Source organism: Sceloporus occidentalis, unplaced genomic scaffold (genome assembly GCF_023333645.1).
Source record: "Sceloporus occidentalis isolate IW3139 unplaced genomic scaffold, rSceOcc1.0.p SCAF_4, whole genome shotgun sequence".
NCBI lineage: Eukaryota > Metazoa > Chordata > Lepidosauria > Squamata > Phrynosomatidae > Sceloporus > Sceloporus occidentalis.
In genome coordinates, this window is record NW_028316984.1 from 43,444,722 (window position 1) to 43,467,962 (window position 23,241).

A 23,241-nucleotide genomic window follows, 5' to 3' on the forward strand; every position below is an offset into this window, starting at 1 on the left:
CCAAAGAAAACAAATTATTTAACCAAATGAAGCTCATCAATTCTTGTGTGCATACATGTTTGAGACCATATCTCCCTTTGAGCAATACTGACTATTCCAAAATTCATTCTAAATATTGTTTTCCAAATCCAACATAAAATTGAATTTTTGAAAATTAATCAAATAACATTTTGCCTGTACTCTACTAATAGTACCATCTGGAGAATATTCAAAGAATCAGTGAGATTTACATACATGTTGACTCACCATTCAATAATTTAGCTAACGGGTTGGGACTACTAATAGGATTCAGTCCAAAGAGTTTTTTGCTTGCTGCAAAATCTTCCACACCAAAATAAAAAGGTAAAGCATAGATGCTGACCTAGATAAATTATTCTCATTTAATTATGTTTTATTCTTCTGACTTCCTTAGAATTTCACCTTGACATTCAAACTCATTTTGTGAGATGAAAAGCATCAACAAACATTCAACTGTGATCTGGCCCTTCTTTTGATATGCTGTGTCATGTTTGACTGAAGGACATTGTCTGCATCTCACTAAGGGTTGATGCTCTTTCAACATTGTTTTCCCCTATGGTTAAACATAATCAATTCAAATTGGTGGGGATAGAAGGAGCTTAATTCCACCTGTCTAGCTGCTTTCTCCATGGACAGACTGCACATATGTCAACCACCAGGATGGCTGGAAAAGACTTTGCTAATTCTACTTGCCCACATTTCTTCTGTCGTTGTCAGAGTTAGGTGAGAAAGAAGAGGGAATTATCTATGTTTCTCCAGAAGGTGTGAGTGAGGAGAGTCCCATTGCCTGGAAAGAAGTACCTTTCTCTGGAAGTCATTTAAAACTGGGGAGTTGTTTTCCACAGATCTGACACAGATAATGGAGTGCCAGCAGTGGACCAAATCCAACAAAATTGTTTCTAATTATAGTAACATCAAAGACCTGAAGATGAATCACTCTCTAGGGTGTTGAGTGACAACGGCCCATTACAAACAGGCCTTTGCGGCGCCCCCGGCACGTGCTAGGGGTTGGCCGAGGACCTAGTGTCCACACCGGCCTCACACCTAGCACATGATGGGGGCGTAAAAATGGCGGTGCCTGTACACACGGGCGCTGCCATTTTTACGTGCCGGATGCATAGCATCCACATGTCACGCCCCAGATATGATGCCGCGAGTGCGCGAGTAGCGCCTCGCAGCGTCCCATCCGGGGCGCAAGAAGAAGCGCCATTTTGGGGCTTCTTTTTGCTCTGCGAGGGAGCCGCGCAGTTTGGCTGCTGCGGCTCCCTTGCGGAGCAACCGGCAGCGGTGCGAGACCACCCGTTTTGGGCCGTCTGGAACGCGCCCATGTTTGTTACTGTTATAATGTGATATTTGGATACATCTGGTGGTTCCATGGACAGAGAATGGAATCTTTAGGATTTGCTAAGGCTCAAGTTGTATACCACACTGACTTGGTACAATTTGTATCTCAGCAGTGTTTAGTTACATGTGGACTATGTTCTTCTAGAAAATCTGGTGGCTCTTGCTGTTGCATGATCTAGTTATGAACTCTCTCTGGCTTTTCTTTGTGAACAAAGATTCAGGAAGGACTCATCCCATGCTTTCTACAAGCGCGTTGATGACTAAAAAGGCCGATCCGAGATAAACAAGTCCGGTTGCAGAAAGCACAGCAGAATGTCTCCTTGGGTGATGTTTCCAAGTTGTGGTTCTTTCTGCGTTGTCGTTTCTCTTCAAGACTCGTTCGGCGTGAGTTTTCGAAAAAGGCTGCAGCATTATAGATAGTGTGTCTCCATGGCTCCCGATGTGAGGCCAGGGCAGACCATTGTTGGTGATCAATTTGGCCGAGCCTGAGGTGTTGTTTCAGGGAGTCCTTGTATCTCTTCTTTGGGGCTCCCCTCTTACGCTGACCCGTGGTGAGTTCACCATAGAGTATTATTTTTGGGAAGCGATGGTGCTCCATCCTAGAAACGTGTCCTAATGTGGCATGATAATGGCAGTGGTGGGAGGGATTTGCTCCTCTCCCCAGTGAGCCACATGATCACATTTTTGGCCAAAAAGCTGCTGAAAATGAGAGCTGCAGGTGATAAGAAGTCACTTCCAGTTCTAATTTTCTTGTTTTCCCATATGCATTTTGGCCAGCTATTGTCAGAGGCTTGGGGCATTTGCTGCATTTCTGTGCAATTTCTGGTCAATTTGGGGATATTTCCTCCCCTTCCCCCTTAAAAATGAAGTTTTGTGTGGGAGATGCTACAAAAAAGGTATGTAGGGTCATCCTTTCACCCTTTCCCTATAACTTATTTTGGAAAGGGAGGATAGAATGTGGGCTTTTAAACAAGCCAAGTGAAGGGAGGAGTGGTTAGATGACATGCCTGTCCCTTCAAGTGTTTCCCAAAATCATGGTGACTTTGGTAGATAAATTTGCTCTTTGGTTTTATAGTGCTATTGCTTACTGATAGATTAGTTCAGATTAAGTTCATTATCATTTGTGACATGATCATGGATAGGGAAGCTGAATCAGCTGGGAAGAATGAACCTTCTCAGCTATGTATCCATAAGCAACACAGGCTTGATGATAAGGGTGATAAGGAAGGTGGTTCCACCCTCCAGTCCCCAAATGTGTGGGAAATTTGTGACCTTCCAGAAGTTGTTGGTCTCCAGTGGCCAACATTCCTGATCATTGGTCATTATGGGAACTGGAGAGCAGAAATATTTGGAGGGTAACAGGTTTCCCAAATTTGCTTAAAGGATGTCAGTGCCTCTTCTCCAGGTTTCCTGTTTACCATGGCTCCAGTTTTGAATACTCATGTCTTGTTTGGCAAATTGGGTGGGGATTTTGTTAATGTTCTGTTGATCCTAAGGATCTCTACAGTTAAACTGATAGTAGTGAGCTCAAAAGTGGTGCTTAGGATTCCCAGGTTGATGGCTGTGGGACTTAGTATCCACACTAAGGCCTGTTACAGACTGCCAAAATAAAGCTGCTTCGGGTCTCTTTGGAGGTATGCTGTTTAAATTATGCATGCATCCTAAGAATCCGGAAGCTGCACCAAACCTGCACTCCAGTGATTAGGAATGGAGTGTGGCTTTGGCGCGACCTCCAGACTTTTAGGACCCATGCATCATTTAAATAGCATACCTCCAAAGAGACCCGAAGCAGCTTTATTTTGGCAGTCTGTAACAGGCCTAAGACCAGCTACCTACCTAGCTAGTTAGTAACACTTAGGCTTTCATGCCTGACATGCTGTCCAAAGGACTGCTCCAGCATGTAAGAATTCTGTGGGACTCTGGATTCTTGTCATAGTTGGATGTCTGCCCTCTGGGGTTTACACTGGCTTTTCCCTCCTGAAGAACTCACATGCCCACTATATTGATCCTATCCTGGAGAATAATTAGAATCCTTCATGCTCCACAATGCCCTTTGACAGTGTCTGGTCACAGTATGGAACAGGAAGATGATTCAGACAGTTGATATTTTTTTACTGACAAATCTTTCCTGCTGAGCAGGGTATATAATTTGTTATAGCTTCAGATCTTGGCTCCCTTCCATCCAGAACCTTCCAATTTTGCAAACCAGAACTCATTTTAATCCAATAACTAATAAGTAAGTAAGTAAGTAAGTAAGTAAGTAAATAAATAAATAAATAAAATTCAGATTTCAGATACTCTGCTATCTCCAGCATCTGATCAGTGATTGGACAAGCTCTGTAGCTTGGATGGGATAATTTCACAGGTCCTTCCTTGTTAATGTATAGAGTGTATGAAAAATGTTCAGATGTAACATTTTGGAAATGGTTATTCACTTTGCAGAAGCCTGGAATTGGCTGCAGTTGGAACTCAAACCAGTAGGTGATGTCCAAAGTCACAGTGTGTGCCAGAAGCACGTAGCAAAATGTAAATATACTGTGTCATCTTTGCAAGAGGGAAGATATTCCTAGATGTACAGGAAAATGTATAGGAAGGGGTTGAGCTGGATTGCCACATGGCAAATGTGTATATAAGCTCAGATGTCCGTTTGTACATTTTGTGGGTCTTGTAGTTGGTGGATGGTGTTGATTGTTCTCGTGTGTGTCTTTGGCAACAAGAATAAACAAAGTGCCTCTACGGAGTAAGCCAGGAGTCGGTGTGTCTTTCTTCTAGTAGCTGTTTTTCTGGCATGCTCCCGCAGCTAGCAGTTGTTTATCTTTAGTACAAGGCTTCCAAGTTTACTCTGCGTGCTCACGTTTGCTTCAACATTTCTTATATGTTCTGCATGAAACCATTGAATAAGGTCATCCAGAGGTTTTGGAGTTTGCTGTCATCAGTAATGAGATAACATTGGACTCTTTTTTCTTTCCATTTCATTCTAGTGAGGTAGTGATGACATTAAACCCATGTCTAATGTGCTAGATGAGGGCCAGTTAACTGAAGCTCAGTTCAGACAAAATTGTGATAAAAAATGGTAGTTAATCTGTAGCAGATATTCTCTTGTAGATGAGATTTCATTCCCCAAATTTTATATCTTGTGACTGTTTCACCAGACTCTCCTGAAGGTTTTGGATTCTGAGGATGCTTATTGATCTATTGGAGTCATTAGAAGCAGAAGCTGCCTCCTTGACAAACAATTTCCACTTCCATCTTAAGTTGGTGCACCAGCTGCACCCTTCCCTCATCCCAGTCTCAGTGTTCTAGGATATGGTAAACTGACTACAGTAATGCACTATACATGAGGCTGCCTTCAAAGATGGTTTGGAAACCACAACTACTGTGAAACAAAACAGCAAAGTGATGTTGGGATGTACATTAACACACTGGTATTTGGAATTATGACCACATTACATCTGGCTTTTTCCAATGCATTACCTCTAATTTTGCCTCTTGATTGTTGAGAGTGGTGACTTGAGATGGGGATGTCTGAATAATTACATATGACCTCTGTCCCTTTAGCATTTGATCTTGTAATGTAAAGGTTGTTCTTTGGGTGCCATCTGAGGTAGAAAGTGTCTGCTCAGTGGTAGCACCTTGAATGTGGGATGTTCTCTAATTTCACTCTGCTGCCAAACAAGTATTTTCCACAGGCTTAACACTTCTGTGCATTCCTTTAATGCTGTGTGTGTGTGTGTGTGTGTGTTTTAATCTGATGACTATTTTATACTGCTCTTTTATAATGTTGTATTTTTATCTGTTTTATTGCAATCTCAACATTTTATAATTTGCCCTGGAAACCTGTTGAAGGGCAAGGTATTAGACAAGCTAGCCAATCAACCAGGAGGAAGGATTGGTCTCCAACATCATAGTGAGGAACTGGGATGGGGGAGGGAGCAGCTAATTGTGGGCACTGCAGTAACTTGTACGCATAAAGGGGGGGCAATTTGTCACATGCCAATTCAATCTGTGTTGTCTTCATGGACTAAAAAATAACCCACAATAGCATTTATGTCAGTCTTCTAAAATACATTCACCATAGTTTTATGAGCCTGTCCACCCACACTTCTACATTAAAAATGTGGCTTATTGACAGTCTAAGGGAATAGGGGGTGGGGAGAACCAATTCTCATTTATTTTGCACTTCCCTTTATTTATTTTATTTTGCACTGCTCCACCATTCCCTTCTCCTTTTGTGTCGTGTCTTTTTAGATTGTAAGCCTGAGGGCAGGCAACCACCTAATTAAAAGATTGTATGTACAGCGCTGTGTAAATTTACAGCACTTTATAAATAAAGGTTAATAATAAATAATAAAATTTGGAGGCAATTCTTCCCTTATTGTTGTTGTTGTTGCATGCCTTCAAGTCATTTCTGACTTTTAGCAACCCTAAGATGAACCTATCATGGGATGTTCTTGGCAAGATTTGTTGAGAGGAGGTTTGTCATTGCCCTGAGACTGAGAGCATGTGACTCGCCTAAAGTCACCAAGTGGATTTCATGGCTAAGCAGGGAATCAAATCCTGGTCTCTAAAATGGTAGTTCAAAAGTCCAACCAATACACTTCCTTTCTCCCCTCCCCTGCTCAATACGCAAGGAATGCCCAGGTGGACCCTATGCTGTGTGGTTCAGCCCTCCAAGTGCCCCAGCTTCAGCTGCTAAAAAACAAAAGGAAGGAAGGAAGGTGTTTTTTCCTCCTTTAAAGTAGCATGAATGCCACCTGTGAAATAGTAATTGTGGACAGTAGTGCTGGGGCAGGAAAGGAACAAGCCTTCTGTTCCTTCCTTTATGAACTCAGTATGTGTCACCTCTGTTTATGTGTCAGTGCTATTACCCCCAAACAATACTTAATGCTTTCTTCCTCTCCTCTCCTCTGGAACAGGCCAGCAGTGTTGTGTCTATACCATTACTGGTAGTGCAAAATGTGATGCCCATAGGGTGGGCTGATAGGAAGGGTCAAGCCAATTCTGATTCATTGAGGGCCATCAGAGTCTCCCATGGGAGCAGGTGCTAGTGACTCCCAAAACAGTGGAGATTATCGCACTGTGTTCTGAGAACGTTCCTATCATCACGTGATGAGAACGTTCCTGGAACAGATATTACTGCATTAGTAAACTAGAACGTGATCAGAACGTGATCAGAACTGCATTTTACCGCACAGCGATTCCTGAAACCGTTCCGAGAACATATTCCACCAAGGCTGCCTCCGTCTCCTGATTGGCTGAAAGAATGACAGGCAGGGAGGCAGTGAAGCAGGCAGGCGAGCGACTGCAGTGAGGGAAGGGGGCTGTGTGAGAGAGAGAGGGGGGAAAGGAGGAGGGAGGGAAGGGAGGGAAGAAGGAGGGATCGGGAGGAAGGCAGGGAGAAAGAGAAATGGGGAGAGATGAGCCTTGCAAGTTACATCCCAAACCTCCTTTGCAAGGCTGGGAAGAAGGAGGAGCTCCATGCAGGTCTCTTCAAGCCGAAGAAAAGCAAGTTGCCAGGGAGGGGACTGGGCCAAGGGCAGAGCCCCGGCAGCCATAGCAGCTCTTTAAACCGGTTAGAAAAGAAGAGTCCTCTGCTGTCATCCCAATTCCCCATTTTGGCTGCTTGTCAGCCTTTTGCCTCCTGTGTGTGTGCGCATGTAATGTGTGCCTTCATAGAATCATAGAATCATAGAGTTGGAAGAGACCACAAGGGCCATCCAGTCCAACTCCATTCTGCCATGCAGGAAATCACAATCAAAGCATCCCCAACAGATGGCCATCCAGCCTCTGCTTAAAGACCTCCAAGGAAGGAGACTCCACTACACTCTGAGGAAAGAGTGTGTTCCACTGTCGAACAGCCCTTACTCTCAGGAAGTTCCTCCTAATATTGAAGTGGGATCTCTTTTCCTGGAGCTTGCATCCATTGCTCCGGGTCCTAGTCTCTGGAGCAGCAGAAAACAAGCTTGCTCCCTCATCAATGTGACATCCCTTCAAATATTTAAACAGGGCTATCATATCACCTCTTAATCTTCTCTTCTCCAGGCTAAACATCCCCAGCTCCTTAAGTCGTTCCTTGTAGGGCATGGTTTCCAGACCTTTCACCATTTTAGTCGCCCTCCTTTGGACACGCTCCTTTTTGAATTGTGGTGCCCAGAACTGGACACAATATTCCAGGTGGGGCCTGTGAGCTTCCCTCCCCGCTTTAATTCTTGTCTGGCTCTTTGCTATGGAATTCTGGGCGTTGTTTGCTTGCTTTTGTGTGTTGCTCCAAACAGAGGAGCTTTTGTGGGTTCCTTCCTGGAGGGAAGGAGGAGAAGGTCCTGGGCATCCCTGCCATCCTTGCCTCCTGCAGGCTGCCAGCACAGGAGCCCCGCTGGACATGACACTAGAGGCCCCCGCAGAAGCAGCCAGACCCTCTCCCTCTTGCTCTCTGCTCTGGCCCCCCTGTTTCCCTCTCTCTTTCTCTCTCTTTCCCTTCTTTCCTCTTCTCTCACTTGTCCCAACTTTCCTCCCTTCCCTCCCTCCTTCTTTCCCCCCTCACACACACACACACCTTCCCTCACTGCAGTCGCTCGCCTGCCTGCCTCCCTCCCTGCCTGTCATTCTTTCAGCCAATCAGGAGACGGAGGAATGAGAGAACGGATTTGAGAACAGATAAGAATATCACACATACCTCTGTTGGAACGTTCTCATCACGTTTCAGCTCTCTGGGAACACATTCATATCTGTACCCTCCTGGAACACATTTGGAACACATTTAAATGTTCTGAGAACCCGACTGGAACACATACGTGCGGTATACTCAAATGCGTTCCGTTCTCATCACGTGATGAGAACGGTCTCAGAACGCAGTGCGATAATCTCCAGTATCTTCCCACTTCTCAGTACTGCACAATTGCCTCTTGGCCTTGTGTGTAAAACTGTAATGTTCTCTGTGTGCATGTGGGAGGGGGTGCATTGTGTGTGTCTATGAGAGAGAGAAAGAGAGAGAGAGCAGAGAGAAGGTATGCATGTATGTTTGCACATGGATTCACTTTTGTCTGCCTCACCACCCATCCATATCAGCTATGGATTACAGGGCCAAAGAGGGTGTGTATCCCTCCAAAGGTGTCAAGACAAAGGGCCTATTAATATCTCTTCATGTTTTCTTTTCCTCATCTCTATCTACTTTGTACACATGAAGCAGGATTTATAGACCAGAAACATGCAGATTAGAGGGTGCTGAGTTCACCAAGTAGTATAGAAATGTAAATGTTATTGCTATTGCACCACTACACCACTGATCTCAGTGAATAAATGCTGGCAAGTAGAAGCCAAGCTTTAGTGGAGAGAACTGAGTTTTATGCAGTTACCTTTCTGCCTTCAGATGTGATGGAGGTTCCTGTTCTCTCATCAGTTGTTGAAGAAAGATTCAACTGCCCATCTATTTTTTACAGGGCCTTCATGCTCTTATTCAGGAATGTAAGCTGTAATAGCATATCTCACAAGCACAGTAATTAGTATTTAGAATGTAAGACCTGAGCCAGCATGGTGTAGTAGTTTGAGTGTTGGACAGTCCTAAGGATCTTCACCCTCAGTTTCCAAGCCAAGGCAGCTGTCTTCATGGGCATCCCACTGAGCCAGGCAAAGTGTCCACTCTGAGGTCAGAATGAGGCATCCAGGGATGATCACATGGCTGGGCTCCTTGTTATGACTTCAGCATGAGTGATCTGCAACAGTGGTGGATGTGCTGGGTGGCTCAGTGGGTGGAATGCCCATTAGGACCGCTGTTGCAGCACAGAAACAGAGGACTCCAGATCTTCCTGGAAGATCCAAGGGAATAAATACATTTTTAAAAACCATTTTAATAATAATAATAGTAATAATAAATTTGATTTATATACTGCCATTCCCAAGGATCAAGGTGGTTTACAAAAATGCATAAACAATTACATAAACAATTATATATCACATACAAAACTAAAAATTCATCCCCTTACTTTAACTAAGATACCAACATCAAAATACAGTTAAATTGGTTGCATTAAAATATATTAAAAATATATCCTCCCCTACCAGCCAAATGGGCTGGACCTTGCCCTTGCTCCCTCCCCCGAAACGGCTCCCCCAAAGGGGTGACCCCCACCAGCAGTGGGTCCGCTGCAGCAAGCATCCAGCCTTTATCCCCTTCCCAAGGGGAACAGGTGTTCCTAGCTGGGGACCTGGGGCTTGGTCCTGGCAGGAAGCAGTCTGAGGCCAGCAGTTTACCAGGTGAGATGGAGCATGCAGGTAGCAAGCAGCAAATTCACACATCAACAAGGAGGTAGCAAGCAGCAAGTCCACATAGCAGCTGGAGGTAGTACACATCTCTTTCCTGGAGTGGTGGGGTGGCCTGTTGATTTCTCCTCTTCCCCCACTTTGTGCTATAATATTTTACGAATATTATAGACTGGTTTTGGTGCAGAACATGCCAGATACCATCTAATTAAAAATAATAATTGTAAGCCGCTCTGACAGCCTTTAGGGCTGAAGGGCGGGGTATAGATACCATAAATAAATAAATAAGATATTGTTTGGACTGCTTGCACCAGAACTGGGGTTTGGGATGTGCGTCGTCTGAACAGGGCTGTTTTGGCCCATGCAGACAAGACCTAGGACTCTGGGAGATGAGAGTTTCAATTCCTACTCAGCTATAGAAACAGCTGGATGACCTTGGGCAACTCACACTCTGTAAGCCTTATTGGAAGGCAATGACAGGGTTGCCATGAATTGGAATTAATGTGAAGGCGTATCGCATTGATATTTACTAATCAGAATATTCTTCATATATTTTTGAATTTTAGTATTTAGTAATTAGAATATAATTATAATTCTAATCGTCTATATTAGTGTTATATTTTAAAATTTAGTAACTACTATTTATTATTTTAGTATTCACTATAATGTAATTAATATTTTCTGGTAAGACTATTTGACTTGGTTAGCAATTCAGAAAAAATATCCAGTAGCTTGAAAATAATAATAAAAATATCTTGCTGTTTTATTTTTTATTTTTTTTTTCATTTTTATGGGGGCAGGGGATCATTATCAAAATACCCAAAAGTAAATAAAACCTGAACAATCTGGTCAACTGCTCATGTGTCTCCCCCTCCCCCCACGCATAACCTGTTGGGGAAATGTGAGAAATAGTAGCATATCTCACATACAGAGTAATTGGTATTTGTATGCAGAAAGTGGCCAACAACCAGTCCCACACACACTCACAGGGAAAGAAATAAAGCAGGTGTAATCTTCCTTACTGAAAACATTTAAATATGTGTACACTCGTCTCTCCACATTCACTGGGGTTAGGGTCACAGGACCCCCATGAATGTGGGGGGGGGGGGGAATGCAAATAACAAAAACATGATGTTTTTACCTGAGTGAATATCTTTCTAGTAATCTCTAGGTCCTCCAGTACAACTCTGTGGTTAACATCTGCCAGACATTGACCATAGAATTGCACTGGAGGAGCTACAAATGCCTAGTGGAGTGTTCTCTCTAGGAATCTCTAGGTCCTTCGATGTGACTTTTGCTTCAAGTTGACCATAGAGTTGCGTTGGAGCACTTAGATATTCCTAGAGAGAACATATCAATCACATATGTGAATAATCAAATCTGCAAAAGTCAAAGCCACAAATGTGGAGGGATGAGTGTACTTAAAAATACTAAAGGTCTGGGGTCATCCTCTTCAAATAGGAGGAAAAATAAAGAAAACTGTAGACTACAAAATAGTGGATGAACAAACTCAGATTACTGCAGACAAAATGAGGCAGAAAGAAAAAGCATGGATAAAACCAACAAAAAGAAAATGTCATTTATATATGCTATGCCTAAACTCAGAGATACAAAGTTGTTGCTGTTGTGTGCCTTCAGGTCATTTCTGACTAAGGAAACCCCAAAGAGAACCTATCATGGGATTTTCCTGGCACAATTTGTTCAGAGGGTTTGCCTTTGCCTTTCTCTGAGACTGAGGCCCTGTTCAGACTGGCCATTAAGGCTTGCCTTGGGGCAGAGTCAGGGTGTTGAGTCCAGATGATGCATGCCCTGACTCTGCCCCCCAGGGCACCATGATGCCATGCACTGCTCCACATGGCATGCAGTGCCATGGCACTCCTCTGGTGCTGCATCCATATGACACAGCACCAAAGGCGTGCCATATAGCTGCAGCACTGCAGCAATGGTACCCTGGAAAGGCCAGATTGGGGCTGTGCCAAGCGGTTGCCATGGCCCCAGTCTGGCTGAAGAAGGGGTGGCTGGAGGCCACCGCTTCAGGGCTGTTTGTACAGCCCCTGAGAGAGTTTAACTTGCCTAAAGTCACACAGGTCCAAACCACACTGCAGAAATAATCCAGTATGAGACTTCTTTAATTGTCCTGGCTCAGTGCTAGGGAATTCTGGGAATTGTAGTTTGGTGAGATATTTAGCATTCTCTGTCAGGGAGCTCTGGTGCCACAATAAACTACAGTTCCCATGATTCCCTAGCACTGAGCCAGGACAGTTAAAGCTGGATTATTTCTGCAGTGTGGTTTGGACCACAATGGGTTTTTGTGGCTGATGAGGGATTCAAACTCTTGTTTCCCACTGTCCGAGTCCAGCACTCAAACCATTAAACCACACAGGCTCTGTGACATTTCTAAGGTGGCTATCTCTAACAGTTCTCTACACCCCAGGTAGCAAAATGTCTTAGGGTAGGTCATATGGAGAAATCTCGGTGTGAACTGCACATCTATCCTTTACACAGCAGTTCTTTCCAGTATTTCATCCATGGAAATGAATGTGTGGGTGGCATAGCCTACAACAGAGCTGGCTCAGAAATTTCTCCTGCAGAATTCTGATACACAGAATTAAGCAGCCAAGAAGGATGCTCCACCATGTAAGCCATGCCCAAGAACTGTGCATGTTTTGTTCTTAGTTTTTTCTACAGTCATAAGGGGCAAAACTACATTCATTTAAAATAAAATGCAAAACCAGTAGAGACGTATGCATAAATACGATGTGCAGGAGGAGCAGAGGCCATTCTTTCAGATTTCATGAAAAGAGATAAAGGATATTTCAATAGTTTTTTGTGGGTTTTTCAGGCTATGTGGCCATGTTCTAGAAGACTTTCTTCCGGATGTTTTGCCAGCATCTGTGGCTGGCATCTTCAGAGATATTTCAATAGCAGGGTAGGGTAAGTTTCTCAGAAGAGTCAAAAGATCTGCTCTGAGACATATCTTTGTTTAAGTTACCCAAGGTGGGGGGGGGAGCAGTGGATTTTAAGAGCATTTGCAAAAGCAATTCTGTATGTTTCATAAAATCTATAAAAACATTAAAAAGTCAGTCACTGCTTTTGCTTCTTAAACTAAAAGAAAAAGTATTTGACTTTCATGCTTAGTACACAGACCTATAACCTTGTCATTATATAGTTGTGACTGTGAGCACCAGTGTCAAATTTTCTGGCTACATCCTTACATGACCTCTGATCAACTATGAAGCAACCAGGATCAGTCTCCTGGGAGTCATATAACCTTATCACACACAGGGTGAAACGTCATGGAAACGTTATAAAAACATTGCAAAAACATTGCAAAAACATCGCGGATGTCATCATCCGTGGTGCTTCTAAAGTGTAATTGAGGCTTCCTGCTATGTTCCTGTCATGGAATCGTTCGTGGGGAAGCCAGGAGGAGCCATTTTCTGAAGAACAGGATATCCCATTATTCAGAAAATGGCTTCCCCACGAACGATTCCATGACAGGAACATAGTGGGAAGTCTCAATTACACTTTAGAAGCACCACAGATGATCACATCCCTGGCACTTACGCAATGTTTCTGAAACATTTCCATGACGTTTTGACCATGTGTGATAAGGTCCATAGAATTATAGAATCATAGAATTGTAGAGTTGGAAGAGACCACAATGACCATCTAGTCCAATCCCTGCCATGCAGGAAATCACAATCAAAGCATCCCTGACAGATGGCCATCCTGCCTCTGTTTAAAGATTTGCTAGGAGGAGGACTCCGCCACACTCCAAGGGAGTGTGTTCCACTGTTGAACAACTCTTACTGTCAGAAAGTTCCTCCAAATGTTGAGGTGGAATCTCTGTTTCTGGAGCTTGCATCCATTGTTCTGGCTTCTATTCTCTGGAGCAGCAGAAAACAAGCTTGCTCCATCCTCAATGTAAAACCCTTTCAACTACTTAAAGAGGGCTATCATATCACCTTTAATCTTCTCTTCTCCAGGCTAAACATACTCAGTTCCCTAAATCTTTCGTTGTAAGGCATGGTTTCCAGACTCTTCACCATTTTAGTCACCCTCCTCTGCACACGCTCCAGTTTATCAACATCATTTTTGAATTGTGGTGCCCAGAACTGGACACAGTATTCTAGGTGAGGTCTGACCAAAGCAGAATAGAGTGTCACATTATGTCCCTTGATTTAGACACTATACTTCTATTAATACAGCCTAGAATTGCATTGGCCTTTTTAGCTGATGCAGAATGAACTCAGGCTTGCTAGAGGTTAAGAACAATAAAAAAGGCTTTTTTTAAATATGTCTGCAGCAAAAGGAAGAAGAAGGAAAAGGTAGGGCCACTCCATGGAGAAGATGGCAAAATGCTAACAGAAGACAGAGAAAAGGCAGAATTACTCAACACCTTCTTTGCCTCAGTCTTCTCAGAAAAGAAAAAGAGTGCTCAGCCTGAAGATAATGGAGCAGAAGACAGAATAGGGGAATTTCAGCACAGAATAAGTAAAGAGATAGTAGAGGAATACCTTGTTAATCTAAATGAATTTAAGTCTCCAGGACCAGATGAACTACATCCAAGGGTATTAAAAGAGCTGGCAAATGTAATATTGGAGCCATTGGCAATAATCTTTGAGAACTCCTGGAGAACAGGAGAAGTCCCAGCCGACTGGAGGAGGGCAAACGTTGTCCCCATCTTCAAAAAGGGAAAAAAAGAGGATCCCAACAATTATCGTCCAGTTAGTCTGACATCAACACCAGGAAAGATTCTAGAGCAGATCATTAAACAGAGTCTGTGAACATCTAGAAAGCAATGCCATAATCACAAAAAGTCAACACGGGTTTCAGAGAAAGAAGTCATGCCAGACAAACCTGATCTCTTTTTTTGATAAAATTACCAGCTTGTTAGATGAAGGGAATGCTGTGGATATAGTATATCTTGATTTCAGTAAGGCCTTTGACATAGTTCCCCATGACATTCTTGCAAACAAGCTTGTAAAATGTGGGCTAGACAAGGCAACTGTTACATGGATTTGTAATTGATTGACTGACCGAAGCCAAAGGGTGCTCAACAATGGCTCCTTTTCATCCTGGAGAGAAGTGATCAGTGGGGTCCCACAGGGCTCTGTCCTGGTTCTAGTGCTATTCAACATCTTTATCAATGACTTGGAGGACAAAATTGGGGGCATACTTATCAAATTTGCAGATGACACCAAATTAGGAGGAATAGCTAATACTCCAGAGGACAGGATCAAAATTCACGATGACCTGAATAGACTAGAAAGCTGGGCCAAAGCTAACAAAATGAAATTCAACACGGAGAAATGTAAGGTAGTGCACTTAGGGCGGAAAAATGAAATGCACAGATATAGGATGGGAGACACCTGGCTGAATGAAACTACATGTGAAAGGGATCTGGGAGACCAAGTAGACCATAAGTTGAACATGAGTCAACAGTGCGACGCAGCAGCTAAAAAGGCCAATGCAATTTTAGGCTGCATCAATAAAAGTATAGTCTCTAGATCAAGAGAAGTAATAGTGCCACTATATTCTGTTCTGGACAAGCCCCACCTGGAATACTGTGTCCAGTTCTGGGCACCACAATTTAAAAAGGACATGGAGAAACTGGAGCGTGTCCAAAGGAGAGCGACTAAAATGCTGAAGGGTCTGGAAGCCATGCCCTACGAGGAACGACTTAGGGAGCTGGGAATGTTTAGCCTGGAGAAAAGAAGGTTAAGAGCCCTGTTTAAATATTTGAAGGGATGTCATATTGAGGAGGGAGCAAGCTTGTTTTCTGCTGCTCCAGAGACTAGGACCCGGAACAATGGATGCAAGCTACAGCAAAAGAGATTCCACCTCAACATTAGGAAGAACTTCCTGACAGTAAGGCTGTCCGACAGTGGAACACACTCCCTCGGAGTGTAGTGGAATCTCCCTCCTTGGAGGTCTTTAAACAGAGGCAGGATGGCCATCTGTCAGGGATGCTTTGATTTGGATTTCCTGCATGGCAGGGGGTTGGACTGGATGGCCCTTGCAGTCTCTTCCAACTCTATTATTCTATGATTCTATCACACTGTTGACTCATGTTCAGCTTGTGGTCTACTATGACTCCTAGATCCCTTTCACACACAGTCTCATTGAGCAAGGTGTCCCCCATCCTATATCTATGCATTTCATTTTTATTTTACTTTTTTTGCCCTAAGTGCAGTACCTTACATTTCTCTGTGTTGAAGCTGATTTTGTTAGCTTTGGCCAAGCTTTCTAATTTATTAATGTCATTTTGAATTTTGATCCTGTCCTCTGGGCTATAAGCTATAGCTCCTAATGTGGTGTCATCTGCAAATTTGATAAGGATGCCCTCTCTTCTTTCATCTTAGTCATGGATAAAGATATTGAATAGCACTGGGACCAAGACAAAACCCCGTGGCACCCCACTGGTCACTTCTCTCCAAAATGAAGAGGAATCATTGCTGAGCACCCTTTGGGTTCATCTGGTCAACCAATTACAAATCCATCTAACAGTTGCATTTTCTAGCTTGTTTGGAAGAATGTCATGGGGAAACTTGTCAAAGGCCTTACTGAAATCAAGGTATGCAGTATCCGCAGTGTTCCCTTTATCTACCAAGCAGGTAATTTTATCAAAAAACAGATCAGGTAAGTGTGGCATGACTTGTTTCTCAGAAACCCATGTTGGCTTTTTGTGATTATGGTTTTGCCTTCTAGATGTTCACAGACTCTGTTTAATTATCTGCTCTAGAATCTTTCCTGGTATTGATGTCAGACTAAGTGGACAATAATTGTAGGGATCCTCTTTTTCTCCCCTTTTTGAAGATGGGGACAACGTTTGCCCTCCTCCAGTCTGCTGGGACTTCTCCTGTTCTCCAGGAGTTCTCAAAGATTGTTGCCAATGGTTCCGATTTGCCAGTTCTTTTAATACTCTTGGATGTAGTTCATCTGGTCCTGGAGATTTAAATTTATTTAAATTAAGCAGGTATTCCTGTACTATCATTTTACTTATTCTGTGCTGGATTTCCCGTATTGTATCCTCTGCACCATTTCCCTCAGGTTGAGCACTTACATGAATGGCCAGAATTAAGGGATTATGTGTGCTGTAGTCCAAATACAGCTGTCCTCAGTGCTGATGTACAAGTTTTCTCTTGAGTTCTTTGTCTCCTGCAGTTTTAAGACTCATACTCCATGGCTAGAAAAATGTGGAGAGTGAGTAACAGATGTTCTTTCTTTGAAGTAGATCTGATTCTGTGCAATGTCCAATTTGGTTTGGTGTTATTTTACTCGCTGTGATTTGGTGGTGCACATGCATGCTCACACGAGTACATAGCAAATTGTTGGAATGCAAGAAAGTCAAAGAAGAGATTGCATAAGCTGAGGCAAATGGCGTTCACCTTTTATAGTCTCTATGTTTTATAATGAAGATACTTCATTGAAACAATGATGCATACTTCAACAGTTCCCTGGAGGGCTATGAATCCTGTTTGGAGAGATTCATGAATATGTGCATTAGCACAATCCAACTGGAACTTGCCCTTAAAAATGAACCACAAGAGAAGCTGATCAGTGTTCGCTTATGTATATAATCAGGAGGTTATCATATTCTCTCTCTTTTTGTCTCTCCTTCCCTCCCTCCCCCATGGGCAAAGATTGATGTACAGCCTTCTATCATACTTCTAGGAATACTGCCAAAAGAAACAACAATCTCTTTCCCCGTGTCCTTCACTCCCCACCCATGTCACACTTAACATCTTAGATCCACTTTGTGTGTTTTTTAAAAAAAGGATAACAAGGAGACCTGCCATTTCTTTAAACAAGACAGTTGTTTACATCTGATGTAGACATAGCTTGAACCTTTTCTTTTCTTTTTTTAAAAAAAATACATCTGCATTAATTTAGCCAAGACCATTAATAAACCTGAAGTGAGTTCAAAGGCTCAATAGCGATGGCAAAGAGATGAGGCAAATACTTCACAGAGACAAGGCTTACAAAGATATACATAAGCACTTGGTGTCCCGAAGATGAATGAGGAATGTCTGGCCGTTCTTGAAGATGTAGTTTATTTCAAAGACCAAGGATTCTGTGAAAAATACTTCTAGTCAGGAGTTGGTGCTCAGCATTCTCAAGAAATGGCAGACCACCACCAACTGGTGACAAGGATAAAGAATATCTGGTGAGATTTACAGATGTAAATCTCTGAGGGATGTAGCAACTTTGGCTGTGTGGGGAAATGACCGTTAGAACTATGTTTTGTTGTTGATGTATTCCTTCAGGTCATTTCTGACTTACGGCAAGCCTAAGGCAACTCCATCATCAAACCTATCAAACCTATGATTTGCTCTTGTCATCTTATGGCAACCTAAAAGCGAACTTGCCCAGATTTCCATAGCCCAACGGAGATTCGTACCCTGGTATCCAGAGTTGTAGTCCAATGCTGAAACCACTGTACCATGTTTTTTTTGGTGGGGTTTTCAGGGTATGTGGCCGTGTTCTGGAAGAGTTTATTCTGGATGTTTCACCAGCATCTGTGGCTGGCATCTTGAGAGAATGCTAGCCACAGATGTGAGGAAGTGAGTGGGATACACACACACACACACACACACACACACACACACACACACTGTGTGACCCTTGGTTGAAAGGAAATGATTTACATGTTAATCTGTGTGTTGGTCTGTTGTTGAATGGCAAGGCCTAAGAGTGTCTATTTAATTCCATTGTCTGCTGGGAAAACCCCCTGACCCTGGGTATAAATCACTTTCTCTCAACCATGGGTCACACAGTATATATGCCACACTCACTTTCATGCCAGCATTCTCTGTAGATGCCAGCCACAGATGCTGGCGAAAGATAAGGAATAAACTCTACTAGAACATGGCTACATAGTCCAAAAAAACTCACAAAAAAACTATGGATGCCAGCCATGAAAGCCTTTGACTTCACACTGCTCCATGCTTCCTCTCTAGAACTATGTTGCCCCTCTTGAAAATACTCTCAGAAAGTTCCCTGCAAATTAACCACATATGGCAATAAGATTGAAATTATTTGTGCTGCAAGGAGAACTCTGTATATAAAAGCAGGCTTCTGTAGCTGCAATCTGATGCCCATGTATCTGGAAGCAAGCATCACTGAAGTTGTATAAGGCTTTCTTTTGAGAAACTTACTCTGGATTGCTGTGTGTGTGTGTGCATGTGTGTGCACGCACACACCTGTCCCTCCACTATGTTGTGAGAAGAGACTCTTGTGTATGTACATACTTATTGAATTAATAAGAATAATAAGTTTATTTGTACCCTGCCTCCCCCAGTGGATCGAAGCGGCTTACATACATGAGATATCTTTTGATATTGAATTTTTATTAAAGGTGAGATTCAAAATAACTCACACTAATATTATATAAAAGAAAGAGAGTATGAAAACACAAAAGAAGGCTGACTATTTAAACAACAGGAAGTTAAAAACAATGAAAAACACAGTCTTAGAAATCCACAACCCTCAAGACAATTTGTTATCAGCCATTCAGCTGCCCAAAGCCGCTGGAGTAAAGAAAGGAAGAAACTACTTGCTTCCTGGAGGAAGGACAGGGATGGAACCTAGTCTCCCTTGTTCAAGAGCCTGTGAGGCTGTGGAGGGAGTCCCCTTATCCCTAGGCCTGCACGGTCATTCATGGGAACATGGTTGTGACATAGGATGCATACTTCCTGCTGCATGCCCAGTGCCCTCTTCCCAATCTAAACATTCACTTTGCCAAACAGGTAGTTTGCCTGCAGCCTTTTCCAGGGCATATGGCCAAGAGAATTCTGACAACTAAGCATCACTTAAATGTCATTGCAGTTGTCAGATACTGACAACTTTCATTTAGTATTAGGAATATTCCACTATAAATGGAAGAGGTGGCAAAGCAAAATGCTTTACATGAAGCTTCTAGATTCAAACCTCTGCCTTCGGTCCCACTCTGGGAGAAAGGTGGCACATAAAATCAATCAATCAATCAATACCCCAACATCTCCAAGTAGGGCCAAGTAAGGATTCTGGTTGAACCCCCGAAGAACTAGTGGTAGCCACTGAATATAACATTGAGCTGGATGGAGTCATGTTATAAGGCAGTTTCTTTTTTATTATTATTATTATTTTATTATTTTACATTATAATAGAACAGGAAAAAAAAAGAAAAAAAAGAAGAATTATCCATTGAAAAAACATAATCCAAAGAACCTATTCTATTCAGTTCCTTTCCCCAATGTACATATTCTATTCATATATACGCTCTTTCCCAAAGTTTGTCTGAATACAAATTACAACAGATAATCTTCCTTGACTTTCAATATCTTGCAGCAAAACTGTTGTACCGGATACCATTCTTCGTTTAAGGAATCTTCAGGTATATTATTTAAGAGTCTAGTGAGTCTGTCCATTTCTTTCAGTTCTTGTACCTTCAATATCCATTCTACTATTGTCAACTCCTTATTGTTTTTCCAATATTTTGCTATCAATAGTCTTGCTGCTGTAGCTAGATATAGCAATATTCTCCAAAAACTTTTTTTCCATTTTTTTCTCCATGTTTGGCAACATATTTAACAAATAAAAACTTGGTGTCATTTCAAATTTAAAGGCAAACATATTTTCTATTGTTGAGTGAATTTTAAACCAAAACTTTTTTACCTTTTTACATGCCCACCACATATGATATAGGCTACCCTCTCCTTTACCACACCTCCAACATTTCAGATTTTGTATTTTGTAAATTCTCTTAATTTTTGCTGGGGTGAGGTACCATCTATTTGAGATTTTTAGGTGGTTCTCTTTCAGAGTTTGAGATGCAGTAAAGGTGTTAGTTCTTAACCATGATTTCTGCCATACTTCATATTCTATATTGTGACCCAAGTCCTGTGCCCATTTTATCATATTTTCTCTTATTGTTTCTTTTTCCAGTTCTCTTTTTAATAATATCTTATAATACTTTGCCATTTCTTTTTTCTGAGGTTTCAACCATATTACATCTAATTCGTCCACTACCGTTTCTATGCCTCTATATTTGAGATCTTCCTTGAACTTAGTTTTTATTTGTAAATGTTCAAGCCAGTTCAAATTGAATCCTTCTCTGAAGAGTATATCTATTTCTTTTAGGGTCACATTCCCTTTTTTATCTACATACAGCAAATCTTTATATGTTAACCATCTCTTCTTGTCACATTTTTTATTAAAGAAAGCCTCCTGTAATGATGACCATAGTGGTATTTTACTGTAAAATTTTTGTTTTATCTTTATCCATGTTATCATTAAAGTATTTCTCAAATAATGATTTTGGAATTCTTTACATGACTTTGGATCTTTATATAACAGGTATGCATGCCAGCCAGATGTTAAATCATGCCCTTCTAGATTCAATAGATCCTGATCTTGCAGTATTATCCATTCTTGAATCCATAGTAGTTTACCAGCTTGCATATATAATTTTAAATCTGGTACAGCGTAGCCACCGCGTTCTTTCCTATCTTTCAATGTTTCCCACCTTATTCTATGTTTCCTTCCCTGCCAGATGAATTTCTTGATTTCTTTAGTCCATAATTTTATTGAGTCTTCTTTATTGAGGATTGGTAGGTTAAGGAATAAAAACAGAAGTTTGGGAAGGAAAGACATTTTGATCAGGGAGATTCTCCCTAAGATTGAGAGGTTTAGTTTATTCCATTTTAACATATCTTTTTGTAGCTCTCTCCATTTATCTTTGTAATTGTTTTCGTATAAATCTCTGTTGTCATTAGTCAACCAAATTCCAAGATATTTCAGTCTCTTAGTTATTTTACAGCTAGTTTTTTTAATTAGTTTATCTTCTTCTTGTTTCTCCAGGTTTTTAGTGAGGAAGAGAGATTTTTCTTTATTTATCTGCAAGCCTGCATATCTTTCAAAGCCTTTAAATTCTCTCAACAGGTGATCTATACTTTTTAGGGGATCTTCCATTATAGCCACCATATCATCGGCATATGCTAAAAGTTTTCTTTCTTTACCTTTTATTTTATTTCCCTTGATTTTTTTATTAAAGTTTATTGTATTGATTAATACTTCCAGTGTACTTATGAACAATAACGGCGAGAGGGGGCATCCCTGTCTAACTCCTTTCTTAATTTGTATCATTTCGGATTTTTTCCCATTTATTTTTATTTGAGCTAATTGTTTACAATAAATCTGTTTGATGTTGTTTATAAAGTTATCTCCCAATTTCATTCTTTTTAGAGTTTCTATCATGAATGTCCATTTCACATTGTCGAAGGCTTTTTCAGCATCGACAAAGAGTAGAGCCAGCTTTTTTTGTTTTTTTCTCTTAAAATATTCCAAGATGTTAAGAAGTATTCTAATGTTATATTTTATTTGTCTTCCAGGGAGGAAACCACTTTGATCTTTTGAGATTATATTCTGGAGGGTGTCTTTTAGTCTTTCGGTTAATATCATTGTAAAGATTTTGTAGTCTACATTTAGAAGCGATATTGGCCTATAGTTCTTAACTAGCAGTTTATCTTTACCTTCTTTTGGCAAGAGAACAATTGTCGCATTTTGCCATGTTGATGGTATTCCCTGTTTCGTTATCGAATTCAAAAGCTTATGTAAAGGTTCTATTAATTCATCTTTAAATATTTTGTAGTACTTGGCTGTGTATCCGTCAGGACCAGGAAATTTTCCCTCTTTTAATTTCTTAATTGCTGTCATAATCTCTTCTTTGCTGATTGGTCTATTTAAGTTATCTCTTTGTTCTTTAGTTATTTGTTCTATTTTTCTTTTATTCAGATATTTGCCCATTTCTTTGGCTTCTTCTTGTGGAAGATCCTCTTCCTCATAGTTTTTGAAAGTACTCTTTAAAAGCTTTTATTATTATCTCTTGCTTGTGAGTTACTTGATCTTTATATTTGATTTCCTCTATTGTCTTAAGTTTTTTTTTTCATTCCTTATTTTCATAGCTAACCATCTTCCTATTTTATTAGCTGATTCGAAATGTTTCTGTTTAGCTTTTTTCAAATCGTTAGCTATTTCATTTGTGATTTTAGTTTGCAGTTGTTGCTGAAGTAGCTTAATTTTATTTCTTAGCTCTTTATTTTGGGGGTGTAATTTGACTTCCTCTTCCAGTTTTTTTAATTCACTTATTACCAAATCAGTTTTATTTTGTTTTTCTTTCTTTATTTCACTTGCTCCCTGGATTAGAAGACCTCTCATTTTTGCTTTTCCTGCATCCCAAATAGTTTTAATTGGCATGTTGTCTGTATCATTTTTCTTAAAGAAGAAATTTATTTCCTTCCTCATTTTTAAGACGAATTTCTGATCTAACAATAGGTCTTCTCTCAATTTCCATTCAAAGCTAGTTCTAGACGTCTCTTGTAAGTATATTTCTATAAGATTGTGATCTGAAAGAAGTCTAGGGAAGATCTCCATTTTATGTATTCTGTTTGATAGATTTCTGGCAGCCAGGAACATATCTATTCTAGAATATGATAGATGACAATCTGAGTAAAAAGTGAAATCATGCTTATCCCCATTCAATTTTATCCATATATCTGTCAAGTCTTGTTCTTCTACCATATCTTTAGCACTTTGAGGAAGTTTCCCCTGATTCAGACCTATGCTTTTAGATGATTT